The following is a 21,077-nucleotide window of genomic DNA, read 5'->3' as shown; positions in this document are numbered from 1 at the left end:
GCTTTCATCTGAATAAAGAGTGATTAAATATGTAATAACTCTCCTCCCTACATGGGGAACAAGGGAAAGCAAGGGGACACGTATGTGATGCTGCCGTGACTGCTCATGGCAGTGACACAGGAGAGGAGAAAGTGGGTGGAATGGAGAATCCTAGAATACGTTTGCTTTGGAGCAGGTTTGTTTTGATAGGGCTGGCCCCAGTTGCTTGGTCAAACATGCTGGGCTAGCTTCTCACTTGCTGTAAATAAAAGAGTGTAAGCTCATTCATTCCATTGGGACTGTGTCTATTTATAGCAGTCAAGGACTGTATCCAATGTTATGATGTTGTAAGAGCATAAGACAGATATGTCATGAAGTTCATTTTCTAGACTTGTTTTTTAAGTGCTGAATTTAATAGAAGTCATAAATGCTGATAAATGGTGACTGAACAAGGACTGTTTTATCCTACATGGCAGACAGTTAAAAGTAATTTTGTACATTAGACAGCACTTGATGAAGTTATTTACTCAGCAAGTCAGGTCTCCAGAAGCAAAACATCTACTGCAAATATTCTCTTCTCTCTCTCTCCCTCTCCATGTAATAATGGTTTACAACTCTCTCTCTTTTTTTTCCCGAGGCAGTTGTCAGTGCATTTTTTTAAGATTTCCCAGGCAGATATATTATCTTGTGATACAGCCCATGATTGTGAATGTCATATTTTACTGTTTGACATGATGCCTCTCTAAGAAGAAGCCACCACCCTGGGGGGGGCAGGGGTGTGGTGAAGTGACTGTACTTCCTCAGTAATCATACTTAAATAAAAGAGCTTTAAAAATATCTATATAGTATCCTCTACAAAGTGCCTGCTAACCACAGGCTAGATGAAGGGCAGTCTAACTCTTCCTCATCACTCAGTCCTTCACTGTTCTGCAGAGGAATGAAAGGGGAAGATGGGCAGAGTCAGGTTGGCACATCCAGCAACAAAGACACAGCATCCATCATTGGTCCTTTTCATTAGTAAAAGTCCACCCAGTTGGTTACAAAGCCCGCAAAAGCTTCTTTTTTTCTTTTTTTCATTGATTACAGCTAAGTTTGGATTGTTCTTCTGAAGCAGACTTCTCCTGGGAGCAATTCAGGGCTGATCAGCTGTGTTTGTATGTTAAAAGCATGGTAGAGCTGGAGGCGCTCTTGTTTGAATGAGATAGAAGACCAAGGTTTGAGCACTTATGGTCATTTAAAATCTCCTGACAGTTTTCTCAAGATTAATAACAGCAGCCCTGGAGGAGGAGGGTTTGACAGTTTCATCTGAAGTAAATTGCATTCTGCTTGCCATGGTCCCCCTTGCAGTTTCAGTTGGGTATGATTCTCCCGTTCTTTACTTCCATTCCTGGAACGTGGTCATATGTTGCTAAATAGCAGAGATGTTGCACCCCAGAGGTGATTGTATTCCAGCAAAAGGTAAAGCGATCCCTTTGTATTGCCTGCGTATGTGAACAAACACTAGTTACAACTATTCCAAATCAACATCAAGAGATTCTGCAGAAGCAGAATATAGTCCTTGATCTGTAGAGTACCATGGAAAGCCTGATGTAGAGATATCTCAAAGCCAGGATGTAAAATGCTCAGATATTTGTGGCAAACCAGAGGAATTCTCTAAAGCAGAATGAAATATAATTTCAGTGCTCTGAAGGGATGGACGCATAGATAGATAGATAGATAGATAGATAGATAGATAGATAGATAGATAGATAGATACCTAGTACTCTGTTGATGGGAAGGTTTCCCCAACCTGCTGTCATCTTACAGAATCACTCCAGAGATTCAGTGGGTAGGTAGGTGGGGCAAAATTTTCCATTGTTTGGAAAATGTGGGTTACAGCATACCAAAACAGGAGATGAAAAAGAAGAGGGGAATTCACATCAATAAAGGACGGGAATTGTTTTAAGCTTCATTAAGCAGTTTTGCAGAACTGAAATTCTGTTTGGTCAGAATGGCAGGGTAGGGGGTGGCTGCTCAAAGTAAAAGCTTCTTTCTTGTAAAGAAAATTAGTCCTTGGCTATAGCTCTGACTCATACGAAGCCAAATACAACAATCTTGAGCAGTTACCCCTTACCGTGTGGTAATAGGAAAGGGGGACCTCAGGCTGAACTGGAATGAGGGAGGGATGAATCAAGGGGGACAGAGCCATCTTTGCCCCCTGCTTTGTGGGGGTGCAGGGCTGAAGAAGGGCAGATCAGGAGAAATTCCCTCTCTTTTCCAATCAGATACTATATCAAAGCTTTAATACACAGCCAAAGGGATCCTTTTTTTTGGGCTAATGATGGTCAAATCTCAACATGTTTTCAGTGTCAGTTCAACTTGAAAGAATCTTGCCAAAAGTCAGATACTTCAAACATAGGAAAAACTGCCATATTCCTTGAGGTCTCCCATCCTCCCCTTTACTAGATTTTTTTTTTTTTCTCCAAACACCAAATCTGAGAGCCCTGACCTCAAAAAACACCTCACTCTAGGCAAGGTTCTTCTCATGCCAACTGGATTCAAAACTCAACCCTCCCCAACCCTAAAGGAAACTTTCAGCTTGTATATTCCAGTTTCATTTATTTTGAAGGTTATTTGCACTGCTGCTGAAGCTTAGGGGAGTTCTGTCCATTATTTACTTATCTCTTTGATCCATTGTTCCCAAGTCAGTCATTCTATTTCTTCCTGTTTTCAACCTAAATTGTTTTACATCCCTTATTTTCTTAGTCATTTATTTTGGTTCTGTTTTTCCTCTTTGGCCATTGGGGTGGGGGGGGAACTTCAAATTTAAAATGTATAATTATTTGGGTTTAGTAACATTAGGGAAAATGAGGAATGAAAGAGGTTTTGTATATTTTAAAGTTTCCTTTCTCTGTGTTATAAATTGGTTTTTGTACCTTGAGGCCAGTTGCCTAAATCTCAAAGGCTAACACTCTCCAATGCCAAAAAAAGCCTGGTGCAAGGTGAAGCACAGTTAAGTGGTCAGAAAAAGAATAATCATTTCCCTGGCTTTTTAGTTGCCAGCAGGTGAAAACGTCTCCTTTACATCTCATTTGAACTGCAGAAGCTCCTGAGCTAATGTTAAATGAACAGTCAGCTTAATTGCTGATGTGAAACACTTTAAAGAAGGAAGTTTGGTCAAGTCATTTGTTCCTTTTGCATCTTCATCTTCAGTCTGACATGAGTTTAACCTTTGCTCCTAATCCCCGTGTCAATCAGGTTCAGCTTTCATCTCAGAAAGCAAAAGTATCAGTGCTGGGTTATTTTAAAAGAGGAATAAAATGTCTGTTCTCTAAACATGAACACTGAGCTATTTCACGGATGCTGGCAGAAGATGCAGGGAAGAGGTTTTCCTGGAGAACCTCTTGAGAGGCAGCAGGAACCAGGGAAGGGACCTGGGTGTGCATCAAGCTTTGAGTTGCCTCTAACATTTCTTGAAGAATTCCACCAGGCTTGCAAAGATTTGGAGAGCTGCTTCTTGTTTATTTATTCCTTCATCTGAAGGCAGAAAACACTGTTCTGACACTTCAGAGGTTCTAAAGGTAGAATAAGATTCTTGGACCAAATTCAGCTCACCTAAATTTAGACACTTAAATCAGGAGCCCAGTTGCTCCTGGCTTCCCTTTATAGTCAAGTGAGAGACAAAGATACCTCCAGAAGGAATTCAGGCATGTTGACATTCTGCTATTCATCTCTTTAATCCTTTTTTCTTACTTTGCCTGAGTCTAGACTGCCCAGCTGTACCCATTTCCTTGGATTTCTTGACATCTTTTTGTCCACTGCATGTGACCAGTCATCTGTCAACAAAAGTGAAATCCCACCATGATCCACTGGTGTACAAAGCGAATGCACTGTTAGCCCAGGGAACTTATTGCCACAAGGTCTTGCTGAGGCCAGAAGCTTAGCAGGATTCAAAAAGGTATTAGATATTTGTATCAGTAACAAGAATAGCCAGGTATAATAATCAAGATTAAAAAAATAAATAAGACTTTTGAGAGAGCTATAAACCTACATTCTTCAGGGCTTATGTGAACTTCTGACTAATGAGGGTTTGGAGTAAATTTTGTCCAGTGGAAATTCTCTGGGATTTATGTTTTAACTCACTTAGGCACTTTTGAAATCCCACCCCCTGGGCCTGCTGGACTTCTGATTGATCCAGGATGACATTTCCTGTAAGCATATGTTCCTAATCATCAAACAATGCACAAATTTGTTAAAAAAAGTTCCTGGATAATTCAGAAAAAAACAAGAAAAGAAAACTTTTCCCAATAAATAGTCACAAATAATTTTCTCAGCAGGGTTCCCTTCCTTAGTTCATATGCTTCGCATCATCTGCCCCCATTGCCTTCCTTCTTGCATAAAGAAAAACCTCGTCCCTTTGTCTACTCATACTAATAGTTCTTATTTTTTCAATTGGCATCAAAAACATCATAGATGCTTTGGAGGCTGGAGTGAAGGTGATGGGCATACCTGGAAGTATTTCCATTCTATGGAATATAGAATTCAAAGCTAATTATGTTACAGGAAACTTTAACCATATTTCTTCAAATCTCCAATTAGGAGTACGGTCTAGTTTGGGATGCAGTATGTTATATATGCTTTTAATGACTGTGGTACTCCGAGGAAGTGCAAAGCTTAGTTCTTAATATCTGTCATCTGGGAAGAAACCTTGGAGCACAGATACTCATCAGGGCATCATGGCCATCCTCCGATTCTTGATGGCAATGAAGGTGGGTCCCTTAAAACATATGTTTTCAATGCAACATGGATAGTAGAGAACCAGTGCCTTCCAACAGGCAGCCAGATAGGCAGAAAGGTAGGTACTAGGCTCAGCCAGGATTAAAGGATGCAGAGGCTATAAAAAGAAGGTTATGCCAAAGAACTAAGCAGTACATGTACTTAAAGCACACAAAATCTCTCCTCACCTAGTGTAAATAGATGAGGTAATCATAAGTTAGAAAGGGAGAAGTCTCAGAAGTCTGAGCAGTCCTTTGTTCGCAGTTTCTTCTCTGTGCTTGGAAAGATCATAGTGCAATGCACCGTATATAAAGGTCACACTATTATACACCCTGCAACGTGTTACAATTATAGCATCCCTGGTAGCTTCTAGTCATTGCAAAATAATTGTTGTGAATCTTTATAGAAGTCTTTTGTGGGCTTTTTTTCACTCCTTCTTGATCTGTGCAGCTGACTCATGAAGCTGGAAGAGGAGACGAAGCAGCTAATTGCTGCGGGAACTTACATCACTGAGCTCTTGGGCTAAGCACCCGAAGCTGCTTTCGTTTCACTGAAACCATGACACTGAAACTACTGTTCTGTCGTTCTGCAGAGCAGTGGCTGGATGTCCATTACTGAGATTGGAAACAAGCAAATAGCAACAGCAATTGAAAGATAAAATGAACAGAAAGGCTCTTTGTGTTATACAGATGGCCTTTTTAAATTTACAAAATGTCTAAGAGCTTTTTTTAAAAATGTCCAGTTAGTCTTTGCTGGCCTTTTATTGTCTTGGCTTTGGGCATTTCAATCAAATTTTATAGCTGCCAACACTGAAGAAAAGCTACCATCCATTACATCCTTCTTTCAAATCCCAGAAATTATCCCAAAGAAATAATTAATTCCAGGGTTGGATCTTCAGAGATGACAAAGGGGCCACATATTAACACAATTGTATTGATATGTGCCTCGTGTATTTTCCCCAGCCTCATGAGAAAGAAACATTTACCTAATTGTGTAGCCTTCTTCACTATCTTTCTCCCTCTCACATTTCATAGAATAGCAGCATCCAAATTTCATTCCTTCACATGTTGATGTGACTCTTCCGGGTCAAGTTGGTGCCTAAATGGTAGGAAAATCATCTAGGCTGTCTTGCTTGCCCACGTACTAAGAGGATTTCAGTCTGCAGAAGTCTCATTGCGACAGCTTTGCAGATGTTACCGTCATCCTTTGATTTTAAAGGAAGCGAGATGTGTCATTGATGCAAGTGAATTTATTTTAGCATGTGATTAAGAGTGCTGTTGTGGAGCAGCAAGACAGGACCTTTCCACCTTTCTAACAGAACACTTAATCACACCTTTGCCTCCGCTGGGCTCTCTCACCCAGTGTGCACATGTGCTGCTCCTGATGGTGAAAGCTGAGTGCCAAAAATCCTCCGTGAGTTTGTAGTCAAGTGAAGTTGTGGGACAGCTGTTCATGGTCGGACTCCCTGTGCTCTGCCCTTTCACAAGGGTGCTATTTCTAGACAGCCACCTTACTGCAAGGCTGGGAGCTATGGGGCTGCTGCAAAGAGGGAGTATTTTACACATCCCAAAGATGAATCCAAGCTCTCTGGCATGAGCTCCTGGAGATTGTAAAGAGGTCTGGATTCCCACTGGGCTCTGAACACCCACTGCAGCACTAACACCACTTGAAACATTGCTCTACTGCAGCATTGCCTCTCCCATAGTCAGCTCAAATTGTGGAAAGGGAGTATTTCTGCTCAGGGAAGCAGAACTTGTACTACAAATTGCATCATAAGCACTTGTTTTTTCAGAGAACATGCCTAATTGAACTGCAGTGAAACGAATCTCTAATTCCTCGCCAGTCCTGGCCACCCACCCACTCAGCCAGATGAGTCAGTTCTCTCCTGGCAGCCATGGGAGAATCAGGGGTGACAATATGGTGAAAACATGCTTCAGTGAAGATGCTGTTTTCTTTTCCACAAATGCCCTGTACCATTCCCTTCTCTTCTCTACACCAGGATGCATATGGGTAATACAGGCTATTATTGATAAAAGCCAACCAGAAGTCTGAATATCATTATAAGGACTGGTTTGTTTATTTAAGGTTTTAACCATAGACTTGAGCTTCCATATGGCCTCCCTCATCCTGTGTTAAAACCCCTATGTAGCCAAAGAATTAAAAGCTCATATGTCCCCTATTTTATTCTGGTTTGATTTATGATGCACATTGATTCCATTTTCTGTCTACAACCTGTTAAATCACTCTAAGTATGTGTAATGACAATACCTGATGGAAGCCAGGACCTGGGGAAGAATTTGTTTAAAAAATTGCTGGGGCCAGCCCTCTTAGGATTAGTGATTGGCAGGTGGGTAGATGCTAGTTTGGTCTTCATTATATTATTTAAATTAAATAATACCAAAGGCACTTGTGGGCAGCAAGCAGGCACCTTTTAAATGGTATACACTGCAATAAACACATATAGTTCAATGCATTCTCTCTGATGCTTTTCATTCAAAATAGGAGCCTGGGCTAATATCCCACAAACTAATTGAAACCACTCTTCTCAACTTTAATGTGCATCTGATATGGCCATGTCTATCAACTGTCCATCATTGTCTTTATCATGTTTATCATTCATTTTACCGGCAGAATGTGACTACCTTTCCCTAAACCCAGAAACAGGGCCAGCAGGTTCACTGGGGAGCTGAAAAAGCAGTCTGCATTCGTGTCCATCATGATCCCTCATGGTGAGCACACAACTGCTCCAGTTTCAAATATGAGATTTTTTTTTTTTTTAAAGTGTTGCCCTGTCCCAGTTTTCTTGCTTCAATACACCGAAGATAGATCGTACTATGGTACAGCCAATGTTCAATAATCTGAGCAAAGGAGAAGGAAGAGAGGCAGTAACCTTGATAACACAAAATATATGTAAATTAGGCTAAAAGAAATGCTTTGTTTGATATATTGGCCTTTGATGAATGAAGTCAAGGCATAGAATGAGTCATAAATGTAATGAGAAATGAGTAAGTGTGTTTGGTTTCTAAGTGTGGCAAACTTAAGGCACAGTTCTGTTAATCCACCAGTGGAAGATAAAGAGGAGGGCCAGAGCCAAGCTTCTGAAATCTGAACACCTTCAGATGTTGACCTATTCAACTGACCCATGGCTTTACAATGGGCTAGAACAGAAACCCCAGGTCCTGAGCTTCCCCCCTGTACACCTCTGGAACCCAAACCTCTTTCTAGACTTTGTATTTCTCCTTTTTAACACAGAAAAGCAATAAATAATTCCATTACATTGCTGGAAGTTTGACTTAATTTTCCTCCTTCGTCCTATAGCTCTTTAAAAGAGGGACTGGGTAATTTTATGATCACTGAACACTTGTGTTGCTATTCAGGCCTGGGCAGTTATAAAGGTAGAGCTTTCATGATGTAATCCAGTATTTCCCTGGGGAAAGAGGAAGGTATGTCTCCTGTTTGATGTGATATTGTACATTTTGTTTGCACTTGTTATAGGAGAATTGAGACCTGATTCTTATTTTTCTTGATTTGATTTTCCTGGTACTGCCTGTGATACTTTTACCATGAAACGTGAGCTATCTTTCATAACAGACCTACTTATTGGATCTGACAGTTGCATAAAAAACGTTAGATTCCTCCTGGGGATGAGGAAGGACAGGGATTTCCAAAAAAAACCCATGTTGGCAAAAGGGAGTTTGAAACCATAATTCATATGTGTCCAGAGGGCTCAGGAATTATTTTTAATCCAATTAATTAATCTTTGGTTGGTGCTGAGAGTGTCTCAATGTGTTGGGTGGGCAATGTGACACTTTATGCCACATCACTGTTTTACGTGAATACAAATAACATTAGAAACTATCACCAGCTGTAGAGTCTATCAGTGCCACCAGGCTGGGAAAACCAGCTTGTCACCAGTAGAACAGGGACAGCAGCCTGAAAGCCAAGACCAACCAGCCAGGGAGAGAGCCCTCTTGGATGCTACAGCCAGTGTAGCTCATGTCATTTTACACCACACTCCTCGGTGCCATCCAGTGTACCCTCCAGGCCTTTCTGCACCCTCCGTGATGACAACCAAGAAGCTTTCATTGCTTCCAGCGGGAGTGGGCTCTGATCCCATTCCCACAAAAGGCAGTTGATTGTTATAGGTGGACTGCTGGTCTGAACCAGTATGTCAAATCCCATGTTAACTTAAAAAACATTAAAATGATAACTTCATCTCGAGTTACTTTTCTATTCATCTATAGAATTTCTCAATTATGTATGACTAATTTTGCACAAAGTCATTATTTGGAGCAATTTGTCTGAGAGGCAACACCTTCAACCTTCCTGGATGGTGGGTGGGGAAAATGTCATAATCAGCTCTGCTTTGGCATGAGTTATTAAGCGGTCACAGGAGTTCAAAGGAGAGAAATAATGAACAGGTAAGTCATTACATGCAAAAATTCTTCTTCTATATTATCAAAATACAAATTAATTACAGATAAGATCAGATGAATTTTCTTTAATGTCAGTTTTTTCCCAGAGATGGTAATGAAAGCATACAGTATGTGGGAGGAGAGGAGTGGAGATGTATGGAAGGGATGTTTTATTAATGTTGGCTTGATTTCACTGGGAAGACGTTGCCTGTGAAAGCAGCAAAGGAATCAGGAAAGGCTCTGGGACATGCAAATAAAATCATTTTTATTGCACTTAGTGTGCTAACTCATGCATGATCTCATTCAGACTCTCAAAGCAATCATAAAACTATCTCCATGCAACAATTACTCCATCAGCCAATGCAATCAGCAGGTAGGGCAGCTGGCAGCCCTTGCCACAGGATCCTCCTGAATTCATTAGCTTGTGGTTGGGATACCTTGACAAGGTTTCCATTTTTTATTTTTTAAGGGGACGACCATAACTAAAGTGAACATGTGACTCATCATAGTCAAGAAATAAAAGAGCCCACCCCGCTCCCCTCCCCCCTTTTACATGCAATACTAATATTCACATGACAACAAACATTTTCAAAATAATAGTCCTATATACTTAAGACTAATCAGAGCGGGCGCCATCCAACTTGCAAAGGTAGCAATTTTCCTTCATTAAAGTCAAATCAGGAGAGAGAACTTCAGGATTCCTTAGGGCTAATTACAAGGTGTTAATAATAACAATATAATGGCAGCAATTTTCTAGTTTTGCCCAAACCTATAATCTGCCCTGAGTGCCTTATAGGATTGTCTCTGAGTTTATATAAAGCCAAGTGTTAGCCCAAAAATGTTTTAAGTAATTTAATTTTTACATCATGTCTCTTTTCAGACTGTTTGCAGTGATGCGGTAATTGTTAGTGGAGAGCGCTTTCGTTGGGGAAGAGGACAAGTAGCAGCACGACAGCTCAGAATAACCCTCTCCCATCTTCCCAAAGCACACATTGTACACCAGAAACACAGAATACCCAGGTCAGGCACCTCTGAGCTCAAGCCCAGCCTGCCCAGAGGGACCACAGCCGCATTTCTTTGTCCCCTCCTGCCCACAGCGGAAGGGAGGGAGGTAACTGATTATAGAAGAGCTGGAGAAAAACAACAAACAGACAAACGTACAAATTATTTTCACATCCACCTCCTAATTGCTTGCTAAAAACCCTCTAAGACTCCATGATCAAATGTAACATATTGCTGGAGCAGTGATGAGTCACTTGTCAAAAATTTTCAGCCTCAATAGCAAATCGACAGTGCTGGCACAGTGAGGCGTGTTCGAAATACAAGAGAGGGAATTGTTGTGTAGCCTCTCCAGGGTGAATCTAGCAAGCTCTCCCCAGGAATATATCTCACCGATGTCTGGAGGGTTTTCAAGGTCAGGTCATAATCCTGAAAATCCTGTAGCTTCACATGCACAAAGATGAGAAGGAGACAGAGCTTGACACAAGCACAAAGCAGAAATCTGAATTTAAAATTAATCCCTTGCCAAATTTTTAAATTGTCCCACTATTGATCTGGCTGCAGTTCTCAACCTCGTGGTGATCACTTACCTTGACAATGTAATAATACAGTGTAATGTAATTTGGAGAACATTGGTTTTTAGTCATAAACTGGAGGCATCAGAGACTCCGTTCTAAAGGGAGAAAATGGTAATAATATATTTGTCATTTTTCTTCCAGAGAAAATGTGTTTACCTACAGCGTGACAAATTTTAGCCTGCAGCAAAATGATTTATGAACAAATTCTAAGCTTCTTCACAGCTGACAAGTTAATTCTCACTGAAAAAAACCGAGAGGAATTATGACAACACTGAAGAATGTTAACATGGTATATATTCTAATTGAATAAAAGTCACCTTACAGAGCTACAGTGCAAGCCCTTATTCATTTCAAAGCTACTTACAGGCTGAGAAACTTAAAAAAAAATTGGTATTACAAATACTGGAGTCAAATTTCTGTGAGTTGGGAAGCTTATCCACTTCAGACCTTCAAAACTTAACTGTGAAATCTCATACAAACAGTTTTGTCTAGAAAATTTCTGGTACTTCTCAGATGACAAATAGTGTTTGGTTTTCAGGTGAAAACTGGAAGAAATGAGAAAAGAAGCAAATTGAGTAGCCAGAGTCACCCATTGTATGGGGGTTTTGCCCCACAAAAGTGGGGAGGGAGGGGGGGCGTGAGAAAATATGTAGGGGGTGTGTGAGTGGGAAATATCTTAATTTTTCCTCTTCCCAGGCTTTATTTAGGAAAGGGGGAAAAACAGTCATAAGGGATTGAGCACAGGGCTGGAGTCAAGTCAGATGAGTTCAACTGTGGTTCTTTGTCTTAGAAGATAACCCTGAGAAAAACAAACAGCTCTTCATTTCTGTACTGTGTCTGCCTCCTCTTTTCAAAAGTCCCACCAGCATTTATTCAAAAGTACTGCATACTTTGATGTCTAGAGATGAAAAGCAGTTTTTGAGGTAAGAAATCACAGTTTAGTCCTAATCTAGAAGAATCAGTGGCTACTAATGATGAGTAATTTAATTCCATACGAGTAAGTTTTGTCTTTTTATGGGTTTGTTTTATGAGACACTTATCAGGTCAAATGGTGTTAAGTGAATAAATGAAGAGTATTTCTTGTGGATAAACTGAGTAAAAAATGACCTATTTTTTTTCTCCCCCCACCTCCTCCCAGTTTACAATCATAAAGTTAGTACGGAGCAGGAACCATTTTTCCCTACTTGTAGTCAGATGCAATCCCAGCACTAAGTAAATTGAACACTTCACACCCATTCACTAAAGTAAATTTATTCTGATTTATCTTATATACTTGTCAAAAGCTGTGCCAAGTTGTATACACTAACCATTTTCTTGGATTGTTTCAAGCTAATCATATTAACATATCTGCTTTATTGGCTTTGGGGGGTTTCCAAGTGGAAAAGATTGAAGTAGGGTCCAAAACCAGCTTTGTTTCCTTGCCAGTTCTAGTGCTAATGTGTGCCTCATTGGACTTCTGCTGTCCATGTCAATGGGCCTGAACTTCCATATCAGGAGGCTTTCAGTGGCGGCTCATCATCAGTTTATTTCTGCAAAATGTTGTGCTTAATAAGTCAATTGTCTAGAATGTGAAAGAACAGGAAAGCGTGACACTGAGTCTGCAAAAGGTGGTGCTCATCCACTGCAATCAGAGGAGCTTGGGGGATTCATGCAGGCATTTTTGAAACAAGTTATCCAAATAGATATGTAGGAAATGCTGTATGCAGTGAAGCAACAAATTCAGCAGATCCGGGGGGAAGAAAATATGGCATTAAAGACTGAAGAAGTCCATAACACAAACATCTACTTTATCAACACTCTGAAGAAGGGAAATGTTAATCTAGAGGGCTGGCCCGTCAAGGCAAAACTCACAGCTTTGCCTATGTGCAAAAGCTAAATGGACAGAGCATAAGCAAAAAATGGAAAAGTTACCGTGACAAAGATATCCTTTATAGATATCCTTTATTCTGCTGCTCAAACAATTTCCAGCCTTTTGAAAATCTGGCCTATTGGGCTTCCTTGGACTATTCCAAGCCTTCCCAGAATCAGATTTGTTGCAATTTATAGAGTAGCAGGATCAAGCAGGCCAGGCTTACAGAGACCACACTTTGGGATGGAATACAACATCTAAAAAACCCATTGGCTTATTGATGCAAGTCATGGCTTGTAGCAAATACAGTTTTAATTATGGTGAAGCACTGAAGGTGCATTTCAAAGACAGAGTTAAGAAGGGCACAGATCTCATGCTGGAGCACTGCTGAGGGCGGGAAAAACAAACAATAAATTAGTATGAAGGCAGGCATCCATCTGCATAGACCAGAGACATTGAGTAATACTGCTACCAAGCTTTTCTATAAAATTTTTTGCTGCCAGATCTTCAGGTGCTTTGCAGAGGTTTCAGTTGTCATTAGCCCTGTTTTACAGCTAACGTAACTGTATTCCCATGCAGTGATGTTACTCAGCCTAGATTGCCGCCAGACCAGCAGCAGGATCCAGAACATGGCTGTTCTGGACCCAGACCAGCACTCAGAGCTGCTTATACCTCTTTTCCCTGTGGGACCCTTTTTTTTCATATTTTTATTTTGAGAAGAGAGGTTGACAAATACCACCAATTGTGTGCATCAAAAAGTGTTCATATCCTGGGAAACAAATAAAAACAAAACCACACATGGATGATTTTTATAGAAAAAAGTTTCAGACAGCTCCATATCTGTGGCTCTGCATCCCTGCACTCTGGTTCCTGATATCTTACAATGGAGAATGCTTCAGAGAAAGGCTTTTTGAACTGTATAAGCCACCAGCACGTACACATATGCAAAATAATAACAATAGTCTTAAAAGGGTGAATTAACTGACCTGTTCTTCCCTTGTCGTTCCCTTCATTTGTGTCTCCCCTCTTTCTGCACATCGATTTCCTATTCTTTTCTCACAGAGGTGACTGAGATTAAAGGTTTACTGTGGTTGATTATTCAGGAAAGTCCCACTTTCTAAATCTGCTTCTAATTAAAAAGGGGCGGGAAGGGAGGAAGGGAAAAAACCCTCCTTACTGTACACACAGGCAGCCTAATCCATCCTGCTGACTTTCATAGGCATGAGCTTCTATCATAGTATTAATAAACTATTTTCCGAGATTTATGTTTCTTAACCCTCTTCACCCCAGAGATTTTTTCGGATGTGAGCTGTAGATGTCACTTCAAGAAAAGATGGGCATCTGACTTCAGCCTGGACATCAGTTTATTTATGAGGGAGGGGGCCAGGAGTTCAACCCTTGTGTTCGTAACAGGGCTAAGCAAACAGCTCCGACCCAGCTCTAAGCCATTCTAAATAGACGGAGGAGCTGGTAACCCAACTCCCGACCATTGCTGGAGTTCACGTTTAGGTTGTGATTTTACTCCATTCCCAAATGTCACTTTATCCCTGCTTTTCAGGAGCTCATTTTCAAGGATTTATGAAATGTGAGATGACAAACCTGGTGCAATAATGCTGTGGAGATTTTGCCCTTAACTCACCCTAGAAAATACTCTGCACGAATGGTGTGGAGGTAGCTTCCAAGAACAGTCTTATTTCCCCTAGGAAAAAGAAAATCTGAGCTGCCATTAAAATGAAAAACTCAAAGAGGGTGGGAGGGGACTGAGAAGGGCATTAATCAGAACTGGTGAAAAAAAACCAAAATGCAAGATTTCTCTTGCCTGGGAAAAAAAGACATAAAGATGAAAAAATAAATGAACTTACAGGAGGACAGAATAGCTCTACCAGGATTTGCCTATAGGTTGCACAGCAGGCTGCTGCCTCCACACAATTTGCTTTTACCATAGACACAAAAAAGTTCCCATTACTTCCTTTTTGTCTATATTATCATTATTACTATTTGGTGCTAATAATACAGAACACCTGAACTGTATATACAGATTATCCCAGCCACAGGAAGAAAGGATACTAATGGTTTTTCTGCGTGAATACTGTGAACTTCAGATCAGGGATAAGTCAAAGGCATTACTCATCTCTACATAACTTTATTTTTAAGTGGTGTGGTTTGATCAAGCTTTTAGAAAAGAGATATCATGGGAGAATGAAGCAGTTTCTCCCTCAAAATTCCCAGCTGCCTTCCCACAGCAGTTTCCCAATATGCTGCCCATTTTAATTTCTGCAGCATGACTTCTGTTTCCTGTGTTACCAGTTGACCCAAAGCAGGGGCCTCCAGAGAGAACAGAGGAGGTCCCACATATGTGACTATTAACAGAGGGGAAAAATCAGAATCAAGGAAAGAGATGGAAGGGAAAAAAGTAGTATTATTTTCCAAAGTAATATCTTCTTTTCCCAACTCATTTACAGAGGCAAATAACCCCAAATTAAGAACAGTCATATGAGTTGCCAAATCCAATGAAATTGGGGAAATTACAAGGAAAAGTCGATCACAGCTGCATTCCCAAGAGAACCCCATCTCACAGATTCTCTATGTTTTCCATCAAGGCAGATACGTAACATCCACCAGTGCTGCCCATCTGCAGGAAATCTCCTGCAATGCACTGAACACCAGTGAGGCTTTGGGTAAAGAGCTGGCAGCTAATGGGAGCACTTTCTATCTAGGTTTCCTTCTACACCCTCTCTAAATCTATCATATAACTTAGGAGACCACTTTTAAAAGAGTGAGAAAGGGGACTGGATGAGTATCACTTGCAGCTGCCCTGTCCTGCAGCACACCCATACCATCCTCAGAAAAAATTTGGCCTGTGAGCCCAAGAAAAACTATCCAGAAGAGCAAAAAATAAATACTGTTTGCTGCAGCAGGCAGCAAAAATAAAGTATCATCAAATACTGTGTCCTTCCTAGCAAACAGAGAAATAGAAAAAGAGGAGGGAGGTGGGGCTTCTGACCCACTGGATATCTGCTTCCAGGACACAGCAGAAATGGAAAGGTGATGAAAGTGTTCATGCAGATATGTGATCTTCAGGCATTAGCTCCTCTTCCTTACAGACAGTAGCAGCTTGAGACACAGAAGAGCTTTCAGGAATGACAATATCTCAAATGTGGGGCAACAAAATTTCTTTTTAAATCAGTCATAATCACCTATCCAACGTCTCTTCTCTTCTTGGTTCTTGCCATGCATGTATCAAATTGTTTTTCCATAGCTCATCTGCTGCTTTGAGTCTCAGATGCATTGCAGTAGCAGTAGCCACTGGGGGCAGCAGGATGCCCAAGTCCTGTGCCACCTGAAATACCTGCAGGGGAAGAGAGCAACTGCAATCGCGAGGGGAAACCTTTAGGTACTGGAATTCCTTACGGAGCCCCACGCTCAGAACACTGGATGGGAAAACTTACTAAAAAATGAAAAACTACTGTGAATTATCACTAGAGTCAACGCATGGGAGCACAGAGTGCAAACATCGGGCTTGATTTCTTTCTGAGCAGATGGCAAGAAAAAAAAAGAAAAAAAAAGAAAAAATAATTCATCAGTAAGAATCATACCAGCATCTTGGTTTCACGTGTAGTTTATGCATCTAGTGCTTTGCTTGATGCTTTGCTTATGTACAGCAGGCATCCTCTCCTAGCACAGTTACAGGAAAAAGAAATCTGCCAAAAATCCCTTTGCTATTATTTGAATGTTAACGTAGTAGTAGTATTGTACAGCCTCTGAGGTCAAGGGGGTGAAGACATCAGTATAGAGGCATCAGAGTTGGTGGTTGCATTAAACAATGTTGGACATATTCATATAAAAACAACCATTGGGATGTTTTCATGCCACATATGTTTGCATAAATATCTGTATATATTTATAACCCACTTCTCATAAGGATACAAAGCTATCTCTCTGGTGATTGTGTATCTGTAATCTGCAAGGTCAAAGCAACTGAACTGAGGTCTGTGGAGCTACTCCAGATTTACACTAGTCTAATAAAGATCAAAATCTGGCCCTGAATATTACCCTTCCTATTCACAAGCATATTTTTATGTTTCTGTTATCTTCTGCCTTCTTACATTCCTGAAGAGTTTTCCTGCTAACATACTTGGACTACAAGATTTTCTCTAATCATCCAATCTTGGCCCTTTTTTAAGAGAAGGGAAAGCTGACAGCTGGGTTAAATTACAAACATGACAGTATTATATGACTAGCAGTATCAGTATCTAAAAACCAATCTGAGTATCAGCCACAGCCGACCATCTAATTATATTAATGAAATGCTACAAAAGTTCCACTCATTCAAATATTTTACTGTGAAACTAAAAAGGTAAATTACTCAGAGGACTGGAGGAAACCAGTTCTGTCTGCAAACTGCACTTCCAGAAGTAGCATCGATCTGTGTGTGTGAGATGAACATGGCATTATCCTTAAAAAAATTAATAAAACACCAAAATCTTAATGGTCAGTTCTTTATGTATGAAAAAATACACCACAGTTGGGGTTTTGGGTTTGGGGGTTTTTTTGGTGGTTTTTTTGTTTGTTTGTTTTTATTAAAGGTGATGCAGAGATCAGCTCGTTGTTTCTTCAAGTGCCCTATTAGGAAACATGATTTGGAAACTTTCTGCAATATTTTTTCCTTGAAATCTGAAAGATATTGATCACACAAACATGGTCCATAAAGGAGAAAAGGAATCAAAAACCAAGATTTTAGATCTGCCCATTAGTAAACATAACTGTCTCTGTTATAGATTATATCCAAGCAATAGAAGTGACATGCCCAAGGCCCACAGGAAATTGGTTTCAGTGGCAGGTTGAGATTGCAAGAGTTCCCAGAGCCTGCGCACTCATCCATTCACTCATCCATTCCACCATTTAATTCAATCTGAAAAAACACCTATTAATAATCTAAATGTTATTGGAAGCCTATAACGCACCTGATTTTTATAGTTCTTGGAAAGGTTTTAAAGAAAAAAATTGACAAATTAACTGCTATATATTATTCAAGAATATTCTGTTCTGTCTCAGCACAGGATGATCCTTTCATGTCACTTTTGCATTCTGCCAATCTGTACATATGTAAGTTAAATAATTGTGAAAAGCTAGTTAGAGCCATATAGCCCTTCTCACCACCAATATCTTAGCTGTAGCTTAATCTATGTAATTTTCTTCAATGAGAATGTTTACACTTCCAAACACCTACTGTGAATGCCAGCTGGCTTTAGATGTAAAAATTACAAAAGAAGAAGGTCTATAAAAGTTGCAAAAGCTTTTTTAAAGAGACTTCCCCCCACCTGAATCCTAGGGAAAGATGTATCATAAATACTGAATGAGCTTTTTAAATACCTGACCTCAGGGACTCAGTACAAAAAAAGGAGGGAGGGGGAAGCAAGTCAATTAATATAGCTTGATGTAGTTCAACAGCCAAAGTGACTAGATCCTTACAGGCTAATGTTCTCAGAGACACAATGAAATAAAAATGTTATCTCTCTTTTAGCTGTAATCTCTGATTAGAACGTTTAATCAATTAGCATTGCTGTTGTCAAAACTTGCTCCCAACAAAGGATGAGAAAACCTGCCGGAGGGGGATCCCAACGGCTGGCCAATTCCAAACCATGCAGTAAGGTGGGAGACTCGTCCCTGCAAGAAACGTCATGTTTTACTACGGTGCAACACTGACTTTTGTGTCGTGAGATGAGAACACTTATCTTGCGTTATTCATCTCAGAAGCACTAGCAGACTGTCAGATAACCCCAAAAAGAAGAAAAGCTTAATGCCAAGAATTGGAAGTGTCAGATTACACTAAAGAGGGTGTCTTTTTCTTTTCCACTTTCAGAAAGCAGGGGACTTGTGATCTTTGGAAAGTGGGCTGCTGCTGCTGTTTTAAAAAAGAAACACAGCATGTTTGGAGGCCAACTGTGAAAAACTTGCTGCATGTTTTCCTTGCTCTATGAGTCACCTGGTGTTTAGTCGCTCAGAGCTGGTCATTACTGGAATTCCAACAAAAATTGCAAGAATTCTTTTTTTTTTTCCAGTGAGATTTATTATCTCTCTCATAAACCCAGCCTTTGTGTTATAGAGTTCTCGAGGTCTCAGACAAGAACAGGATCTCATTGTGCTAAATACTGTACAAACATATAATGGCTAAAATAAACAGGCAGGAGATTGGAGACAAAGAGTAGAAGGAAGAAAATACAATTGTTCCCATTTCATACATGGCAACCCCAGGCCCAGAGAGGTCATAGGACTTACTTAAAGCAAGAGACAATGTCCGGGGCTTAAAAATTCACCCATGTTTCCTGTGGGAGAGTACACAGCATTAACCACAAAATTACCTTTCCTTTCCACCTACCTATCTGCTTATGAATGCACAGCCTGTCATGCAATCCCTGATTGTTTCCTGAAATGCAGCAGGGTTTCTTGTTTGTCTCTGGCCCTCCATCAAAACCCTCCTCAGAGACTTCTGCTTTGCAGCTCATGAGCCATCTGCAGAGCTTGTCCTCTGCACTGTGCCACTGTAGTAAATACTCCACTATCTGTTCCATTGATTTGTCTGAACCATGGACATAGCTTCGATGTGGTGTAATCTTGGTACCTGGCCAGATGGGTGTATTAACTACAAATATTTCTTCAAGAGAAATTCAAATGTAGGTCATGGTAAACAAATGTATTTGAATGGACATTGTTTGTTTGGGGTCAGAGAGGCAACAAAAACCCACAAAACAAAACCCACCCAACAAAAACAAAACCCACCTCATTTGGTGGGTTTTCAGAAGACTTTATATAAGGCTACTCTGTAACGGGTAGCTATAGAAAGTAACTCGTCATTTTGGGACAAGGGAGAAAGTATCTTCTTGCCTTAAAACTGCCGAGTACCAGTCGGTATACTGTAACCCCCAGAGCTAAGGAAAGACAAACCCAGGGATTGTTCTCATGTCAGAGCTGCAGAGCAGCAAGATTTAATGTGTTGGTTTTTTTAATGAGTTGCAGAAAGAAGTGGACAGTGAGGTGATGAAATTTCCTCAAGTGCTGACAGACTAAGACGTTCTTACTTAGTTATGGGAAATGCTGGAATACGCATGTTAATTGGTATGACTGTTTAGGGTTGTATTCAAGCGTGCAGTGTTCTTGGAAAGAACTGTATTGGTTTCATGTGCACCTTTTTGATGTGGTGTTCATTCCTGAGCCACGACTCCATCTCTTAAGGATTGGAAAAGACAAACAACCATGGTGAATGTGGCAAGAGCAATGCTAGAGAGGCCCAGGCCAGATTAAGAGGGGTCTAAAGGGAGCTCTTACGCTTGTAGGAGGTCCTAGGAAAAACAAGAGCAGAGCAAGAGCCACCAGGAGCAGGAGCAACGTGCTCTGAACCCCTCATCAGAAGGAGATGACAGCTGTTATGCTCCTCTTTGCATATAGCACCCAAATTCCATGCTCAAAATTGCAGCCTAAAAGCTATGGACAGAGATCCACATTATTTCCTACTGTCATATCACTCAACTCAGAAACTCTTACGTACTAAAAAAAATTAATTAAAGACAACAGTATATCTATCAGTAAGACGGGTTGAAATACTGGCACCACTCTCTCAGCTATTGTAGTGCAATGGCACAACTGGGACAGCCGGAGCTCCAGCTTGGATGGGAGAAACCGAGCAAGCTTGAGATATTATTGAATGAAAGATCAGCTACACAGTAGCATTCCCCAAACGTGTTTGAAAAGTGACAGCAACGCAAAATTAACCAGAACATGACGGATTAATGCAGGCTGCAGAGAGTACAGAGGGGTCATTCAGCTGCTCAAAATGCTTCACAACAACAGTTTGTGAAATGACTGGCTGGTTCCTGAAAAAAAGTTGAAAAGTCTAAAACCATAACCAAAAAGCTATGAGAAATGGTGAAATTCACACCAGAAATACATGCTAGAAAAATGGTTGGCTTGGTTACTACTTATTTACTATTATTTCCTTTGTCAGGGTTTTCTTACTTTAGGGTTTTTTATTCATTCACAGTCCTCCAATTTCAGCTTGTACATATCCAAATAACCAAAGCAACTCCTTGAATTTAAGATATTTTTGTACCATTTGCAAATTGAAAGTTAGGAACTCTCAGACTAGCTGATAGTGCTAGAGAAAGCTTTTTCAGAATTAGGAACCCAGAACAGTTTTCAGGAGTGAATCATACTCTAATTTTTGCAGATTTCTGGGAGAGAGACACACCAATCTACTCCTGAAAATCCAGCGTGGCCCCATCCTCGTTCTATTTCAGGACTTAATCTGTGTAAATCTGAACTTACTGACACATAACAAAGTTTGAAGGACTAAAGAAATAAACTGAATTAGAGTATTTCTGTTGTCAGAGCTGATAAAGGATTAATAAAAGAGCCATATTCAAACCTCAGTCCCATGCTTTACGTATTCCTCTAATAGCCGAGAGACAGTTGTGTTAGAAAAGGGTGTAATAAGGACACGTTGTC

The sequence above is a fragment of the Ciconia boyciana genome, chromosome 9 (genome assembly GCF_034638445.1).
Source record: "Ciconia boyciana chromosome 9, ASM3463844v1, whole genome shotgun sequence".
Taxonomy (NCBI): domain Eukaryota; kingdom Metazoa; phylum Chordata; class Aves; order Ciconiiformes; family Ciconiidae; genus Ciconia; species Ciconia boyciana.
This window is presented reverse-complemented; position numbering follows the sequence as displayed.